The sequence below is a fragment of the Rhinopithecus roxellana genome, chromosome 22 (assembly GCF_007565055.1).
Source record: "Rhinopithecus roxellana isolate Shanxi Qingling chromosome 22, ASM756505v1, whole genome shotgun sequence".
In the NCBI taxonomy this organism is placed as follows: Eukaryota; Metazoa; Chordata; class Mammalia; order Primates; family Cercopithecidae; genus Rhinopithecus; species Rhinopithecus roxellana.
In genome coordinates this window covers 4,550,888-4,558,670 of record NC_044570.1, presented here as the reverse complement: position 1 = coordinate 4,558,670, position 7,783 = coordinate 4,550,888, and the positions used below count along the sequence as shown (strand labels likewise).

The window sequence follows — 7,783 nt, the reverse complement described above, 5'->3', positions numbered from 1 at the left end:
AAGTTTTGTCCTTTTGTAATATGTCCATAATTTTAACTTATTAACTATAACATACTCTAAAGTAACCTAAATCTGCACATTACAAACATTAGAACATGGATATTTTCACCAAAATGATTCTATAGTTCACTACTAGGGTGTAACAAGTATTACTTTGGAGAGGTAAAGTTTGCTTCTGTTAACTGGGCAAGAACTAGACATTTATAAAAGAAAAGAAAATCAAGTTATATCTCATCAAAATTCTAATCATGTGTTGAATTTAGGAGAATGATCGTCAGTGAGTTTGTGTCAGAAATATTCTAAAGGAAACGTCTTTTAATTTATAATTCTGTGACTCTGAAGTATTTGTGCCACTATAACGTTAAGCACACCATCACTGAGAGTTCTGTGTCTTTTTTTGTGGGAGGGAAGCTGAGGCTGCCTCATAACCCAGTAGACTCTGTATTGTAGTATATAAAAATAAGAAAAATACATATCATTACAGAATTCTCTGTCATCCACATCTAATAAAACACAATTCTGGTCTGAAATATATTAGTAGGCATAGATACATTTGAGAGCTTGCAGGAACAGTCTAGTATCTCCCAGTCTGCTTTATATTTGGACTTACGTGTGCAAAAAATAATCACACTTGGGCAAAAAATGTTTTATTAATTATTTTAAAGATATAGTGCTTTAAAATGCCATGAGAATTTAAATACATACCTTGGACATTTCCAATTATTTTTCCAAGATTTCACTACGGATGAAAATGTTTTGCAGTATGAAGATGGAGTAGGGCATCTTGCAACTCATGATGTATTTCGTTTAGCTTAGTTCTTGTGTCCTGCGCAGATTGACTGACAATGAAAACTCATCAATCTTATATTCAACCTACTTTAACATGGATTTTATCCCTTGGGTTGAGCCCCAGATCTTCCTCACCACCTCACACTCTCTTCGTTGACCTGTTTCATCTCCATCTTAATATCACAGTGAACAAGGGCCTTGCATTCTTCCAGCACAACTAGGTTATATGAGGCAAGTTCCTTAATTTGATTCATAACCTCTTGGGAGAAAGTTCCAGTCAAAAACACCCAAGAGACCAGGCTTTTGGCACACGCCTCCAGTGCTGTCACTTTTGGCCCAGTCATTAACATTTCATTGGCAGATGCGTCACCCATCATTTTCAGAAAGGTAACAGTAGAACAGCCATCTGGACTATCCAAAACTCTCATAAGGGGTTTGGAACAAATCCTTTTCTTTAGCCCACACAAGATCACAAAGGGGCAGTATGGATTCACCTAGTCCGATGGCAGGGCCATGGACTGACACAACAACAGGCTTTTTAAATTGAATAAAAGTATTCATAACGTTCTTGAAGGTGTCCACCATTTCAAGCCTTGCTCACTTTCTGTCACTCCTTAAATGTTTCGCAAAGTAGCCAAAATCAAGACCACAACATAAGACACTTCCAACTGCACTGAACCGCACAAGTTTGCTGTCATCTGCAGCAGCCCTATGCAGAGCATTAAGCCTTTCTTTAATTGCTTCTGTATTCAGTGCGTTTTTTGTCTGTCGATCTAGTTGATAACAATATCAGGGTGAATTCATCCTCTTTCTTCACTATAATGTCTCTGTATGTGCTGGCACTTTCTGTTAGCTTGAAGGAAAACTACGTCTTCTTGAAAAAAGATTGCGCTCTGTCATCATCCGTAACATTTGTTGGGCTTCCTTTCCCTCTTGGAACTGATGTGTGTATGTCTGTTGTTGCAATGGCTGCTAATGGGTCTATTAATATCACTATAGCTTTTTGGGTCGCTGAGCCTGTGTCCATGGAAGCAGTAACTGAGCCAGATATCTGAGACATTAGTGGGTGTATCAGGGTCCTGTTCTCTATTCCAATGTGTTCTGCACGGGGACCTGACAAAGGGTCCCTGACAGGTTTCCCTTCTGTCACCTTGAAATCCACCATGTCCTGCTGATCTACCGTAATAGGGTCCACTTTCTCAAGTACCTGAAAGCCACTCAGTTTTCTTGTTGCAAACAAGTGTCTTCATAGTTGAATTTACTAGATCTATATTCTTTGTGTGAGAGAGAAGTGAATCTGCCTTTCTCTTAACGTTCTTACTGGCAGCAAATAACACACTGGGTTTGGATCTGTGGTGTTTGACAGCCACTAGTGTTCTAGGAGAGCTCTTAGAATAGTTCACGTTGGTAGATCTGGAAGTTCTTCTTCTGGTATTGTTTGTAAATATTCTACTTGTTCTGGTACATGCCAGTTTTTTCTGTTTTTCTATCTGTCGTCTATTAAAATCATTTATGCATTTTCACAGCTCATGAGGTGCTACTCTGGCTCCCAAGTGTCATCCTGTTTGTCACATCCTTTCCATGAAACAAATAGATTATGTTCTCATTTTTGTCTTGTCTTTTGTCAACAATAGTTTCAACCTCAAACTCCTGGCAAGATATGAGGAAAGACTCAAGATTGGAGCAGTTGCTGTGCCATCTTTGTTTCAGTTGTGTCTCCACATAGCTTCCAGTGATTCACCAGGTTCTGCATATGGATGAGCCACTTCTACTCCATCACCACTGGTTTACGAAAATTATGTGAAATAGCAGCTATGCTATGTTACTTAGGCTCTCCACCATTAGTCTCTGGTGGGACAGCTTGGGCTTTGTCTCATGGTGCATGAGAGCTAGCTCAGTAGTCTCCCGTAAGAATAGTTAAGTCCACAGCTCCTACGGTCTGGTATAGTACAGAAAGCTTTCTTCCTTCCTGATGCTCTTTTGCGTTTCTGTGTTTAATTGTGGTTGCGATGATGATTATATTGAACTTTATAATGTTATACCGTTTTTAATGCTACACAAGCTTACATTCAGTAACATAAATATCCTTATTCCTGTGTAATTTAACTCCATTATTTCACTTACTATGTTCTCAAAATTATGCATTGTATGTCAAAAACATAAATTAGTGTTTTTTTAATTAAATATTTTATTGTCTTAACTTATGTTGAAAACAAATTATGGAGGTGCACTTTGTTAATTTTTTATCATTTGTATTTTTCATGCATTTGTCTTTACCTTAATCTTTGCTTATCCATAATACTTTTGAGTGTGTGTTCATTCTACCCTGAAGAACTCCATTAAACATTTATTAAAGGGTAGTCTACTGGGGAAAGGTGTCCATTTTTTTCTGGGAATGTCACAATTTGTCCTTCACATTTGATGAACAATTTGTTTGATCATAATATTTAGGTTTGACAGCTTTTTTCCTGACTTCACTTGGAATATATTTGCCTACAGCTTTCTACCATCTTAGTTTTCGGATAAGAAATCCACTGGTTATTCAGTGGTTATTCAGATAAGAAATCCACTGGTTATTTTTGAGGGTCCCTTTTGCATGACTAGCTGATTCCCTTGTTTCCTTTGAAAATCCTCAATATTATCTTTGTATATGTTTTAGACAGTTTAATTATCAGGTAAGTTTGAGTTTGTTTCTTTGAGTTTCTGTTATTTGGCATTTGTTGTTCTTTATTATTATTTTGTTAAATAGTCTCCTTGATTATATGTCTCTCCCTTTGAAAGCCCCAAATGCATAAGTATGGCTGCTTCATGGTGTCTCTCAGATTTCTAGACTGTGTAAAGCTACCTTGAAACTTTCTACCCTGTGTTGACGACCACTATGTGTTTGACTGCCCCCAAGGGTACATATCACAGATTATCAGTTGGTCTCGCAAGGCTGATGCATCCCCGATTTCAATTCCTAGACTTCACTCATTGCAGTCTCATTAGTGCACCACAATGTAGCAATCTCTAATTGTGAGGCACACAGACCTCTTTGTCTCATGGCAAAGAAAATTAAGGACATGGATGCAAATCGTTTGAAGCAAAATTTTATAAATCAAAGTACAAATATCTTCACTGTGGAGGTGGAATATGAGTGGTTTACCTACTCTGAGACTGAGGCTTACGGTTTCTTAAGACAGAGAATTAAAGAAATGTACTTAGTAGTCGTGGAGTAAGCATTTTTTGGGTTGGTCCTGAACCTTGGACTTAGATTAATCTGGAAATGAAGTGAAGATTTATAGAAGCTACTAAGCTCAGCATTGCAACTTGGCCCTGGACCAAGAAGGAGCTGACGTGACAGCTTGACCTGAGACCTTGGCCTAGGACCAATCACAGGCTGAAGCATTGTCTTATGACCACAATAATTAAGGAGGTTGGATGATGCAAATTTTAGGTAGGAAGAAAAGGTTAATAAGCAAAAGAAGAAAACTCTCCACAGTAAAGAGGGGAATTGCGAGGGTTTCCAACTATAAAGCTGGGTCATTACATTTTATGAATTGGAAAGAATGAAATGTTCCGAGGCATCTGTGAGCTGCCTTGAAGAAAGCACTACTTCAGCTAGATTCAGAACCTGGCCTGGGAAAAATGAGAGGCGAAAGTAAAAGCTTTATCTGGCTCGCTGGGCTGGGGTAAAGCAGAAGCTGAAGGGATAATTCATAAATGCTTTTCTTGCATTCAAAGCATGTCCAAAATAGAAAAGAAAATTATTTCATCAGAGCCCACTGGAGCCTACTGGGTATCATGCCCACAATGGGAGGAGTGTGTATTTTCTTGAAGTCTGCTGATTATGTGAATGACAGAGGCACTTATTCTGTTGGCCTTGTTCTCTTATCTCTGTAGGTATGATTATGTTTTAGGAAAGAATGGCGAAAGCATTTTCATGTTCTACCTTGTTTTCTTATTAGTGTAGCTGTAGTTACACCTTTAGGATATCCTCCTATTCAAGTTTTTTTAATCAGTGTCTGCAGCCTGAGTTTTCAGGCTGTTCCTCTGTATAAAAATGTAAATCAGGAACCACTTCTAGATTCCTCATTGTTTTTTCTCTCACATTTTCATGAGGGTAATTTTGTGTATTTTTTAGATGAAATAAAGATTGTGTTAAGGGCTTTTCTGTAGAGTTTTCCACTTTGGATATGGAATCAAGCTTCCCTTTAGAGTATATTTGAAATTTTTATATTAGTCATGTTCAATCCGCACTTTCTTCCTTTAAAATAAAGGTTTCTAATAGAGGAATATATTGTTTTAATTCTTAGAATTGAACATCTGAACGCTCTAGTACAAGGGGTCTCTTTTTCGTAGCTGTAAGGTTGTAAAAGATGTTTGACATGTCTGCTTTCTGCCATAGAACTCCAAAAATCTTTGCAATCTCCAAATGCTGTCTTTTAATATGATAATGATGATTCAGAGCTACATGCTGGGGTTTGTCAGTGAAAACAGAAAGGCATTATTTGAGGATAGGGACTCTAGGGTTCACTCTTCATCATTCCAAAATGACACAGGTGCTGCAAGTAATGGCAGCAGCAGCCCATTTAGAGAGGCTGCTTCAAAGATACCAGGTGCAATGAGTGAGGTGAAGCCAGTGTTGTGCACTCCGTGAAACTGCTGGAAACTGAGAAAAGGCAGAAACCACACTCACACCCAAGTTCAGTGAACAGGAGCCTCACTTACTCAGGAGCAGTGTCAGCTGTCCCATCACAGATGCAGACTCAGGCATCCCTCAGCTTTCTGAGACCTGGGAAGCCATTTTTCTAATCATGACCCCGAACTGACTGTTTTCATTGCCTGGCCTCTCCCAGCTCCCATCCCCACTATGACATTGTACAAATGTGCCATCATCCACAGAGATTCTGGTCTTATATATGGTAGAAGACATAGATAGAATTTAGATTTTCCTAAAAGAGTTTGTTGCTCATCAGTCTGCTTTTATATTTGGGCTCTGCAGCAGTACTCGATTACATGAGGCAGAGTCCTTCATTTGCATCATAACCTATGGGGTGAAACTTGCAAAGAAACCTTAGAGACCAGACCTGTGACACATGTCTCCTCTCCTGTCAGCTTTCACCCAGCAATTACTATTTCATTGGCAGACGCTTCACCAATCTGCTTGGGAAACGTAACCATAGAGCAGCCATCTGAACTCTGTCCGAAAATCATGTAAGGGATTTGAAACCAAGCCTTTTCATTGGGTCACATGAAAGCACAATGAGGCAGTGTGAATATACCTATTCCAAAGGATGTGCCAGTGACTGGTAAAATAAAAGACTTTTTAAATTGACTGAAAATATTCACGAAGTTCTTGCTGGTGTCCAACATTTCAAGGCTTGTTCTGTTTCTGTCATTTCTTAAGTCCTTCACAAAGTACCAAAATAAAGACCACAGTAAAAGACACTTCCTGCTGCACTGAATATCATGAGATTGCTGTCATCCACAGCAGCCCTATTCAGAGCATTCATCATTTCTTAATTGCTTCTGTATTCAGAGCATTATTTTTCTTGTTGATCAAGTTGATAGCAATATCTGGGTGAATCCGTCCTTTTTCCCCACTGCAACATCTCTGTTTGTGGTGGCACTTTCTGTTAGCCTTATGGTGAAGTATATCCTCTTCATAAAAGGCTGGACTCTGTCGTCATCAGTAACATTTCTCTGCCCACCTTTCACTCTTGGAACTAATGTATGAAGGTCTATCTTTCCGTTGGCTGCTAATGGGCTCATTAACACCACTATACCTGTTTTGGTACCTGAGTCTGCAGTCATGGAAATCATGGAAGTCTGGCTCTCAGTCTGAGTCAGACATCTGGGAAAATACTGGGTGAATCTGAGTCTTTTTCTCTATTCCACACTGTACTGTCCTGGGGTCTGATAAAATCCTGATGAGATTCCCTTCTGCCTCCTTGAAGACCATTATATCCTGCTGATCTGTCTCAATAGGGTACAGTTTCTTGAGTTCCTGAATGCCACTCGCTGTTTTCTTCTTGTTAAAGGGGCTGTGAGGGCAAGTGTCTTTCTTGATTGTTGGATTTCCTAGCTCCATATGCTTTGGGTGGGATAGAGGTGACACTGGGTTTCTGCTGACTTTCTGGCTGGCAGCACATAACTGGCTGCTTTTGAATTTGTGGTGTTCGCCAGTAACTAGAATTATAGGAGCATTCTTAGAAAACTTGGGGTTGGTAGATCTAGAAATTCCTCTTCTGTCATTGTTTGAGATAGTTCTGCTTTTTCTGGTCCATGCCATTTTTTTTTTTCTTTTCTGTTTCTCAGTCTGTTGTTTGCTAAAGTCATATATACCTTTTTCACTTGTGCTGCTCTGGTTCCCAGGTATCATCCCGTTTTTCCCAACCTTTCCAATACTAAATACTTTTTTCTTTTGAGAGGGAGTCTTGTTCTGTCTCCCAGGCTAGAGTGCAGTGGCACAATCTTGGCTCACTGCAAGCTCCGCCTCCTGAGTTCACGCCATTCTCCTGTCTCAGCCTCCGGAGTCGCTGGGACAGCGGGGCGTCTGCCACCACCGCCCAGCTAATATTTTGTATCTTGCTTCACCGTGTTAGTCAGGATGGTCTTGATCTACTGACCTCGTGATCCACCCTCCTTGACCTCCCGAAGTGCTGAGCCACCGCACCCGACCTTTTTCTTCCTTTTTTCTTTTCCTTTTCTTTTCTTTTTTAAACAGAGTGTTGCTCTGTCACTGGACAGGAGTCCAGGGGCACAGTTGAGCAATCTGCCTCACTGCAACCTCCACCTCCAGGATTCATGTGATTCTCCTGCCTCAGGCTCCCGAGTAGCTGAGATTACATGTGCCTGTCACCACACCCAGCTAATTTTATGTATTTTTAGTAGAAACGGGTTTTCGCTGTATTAGCCTGGATTGTCTGGCTCTCCTGAATGCGGGATCTGCAAGCCTCTATCTTTCAAATTGCTGGTATTACAGGCATGAGCCACTGTGCTTGACCTCTGT

The 7,783-nt window shown here is 40.0% G+C and overlaps 1 pseudogene; it reads right to left on the bottom strand.

The window, feature by feature from the left end:
• Window positions 1–807: 807 nt before the first annotated feature.
• On the bottom strand, window positions 808–7,153 carry LOC115895669 (annotated as a pseudogene).
• Window positions 7,154–7,783: the final 630 nt, after the last annotated feature.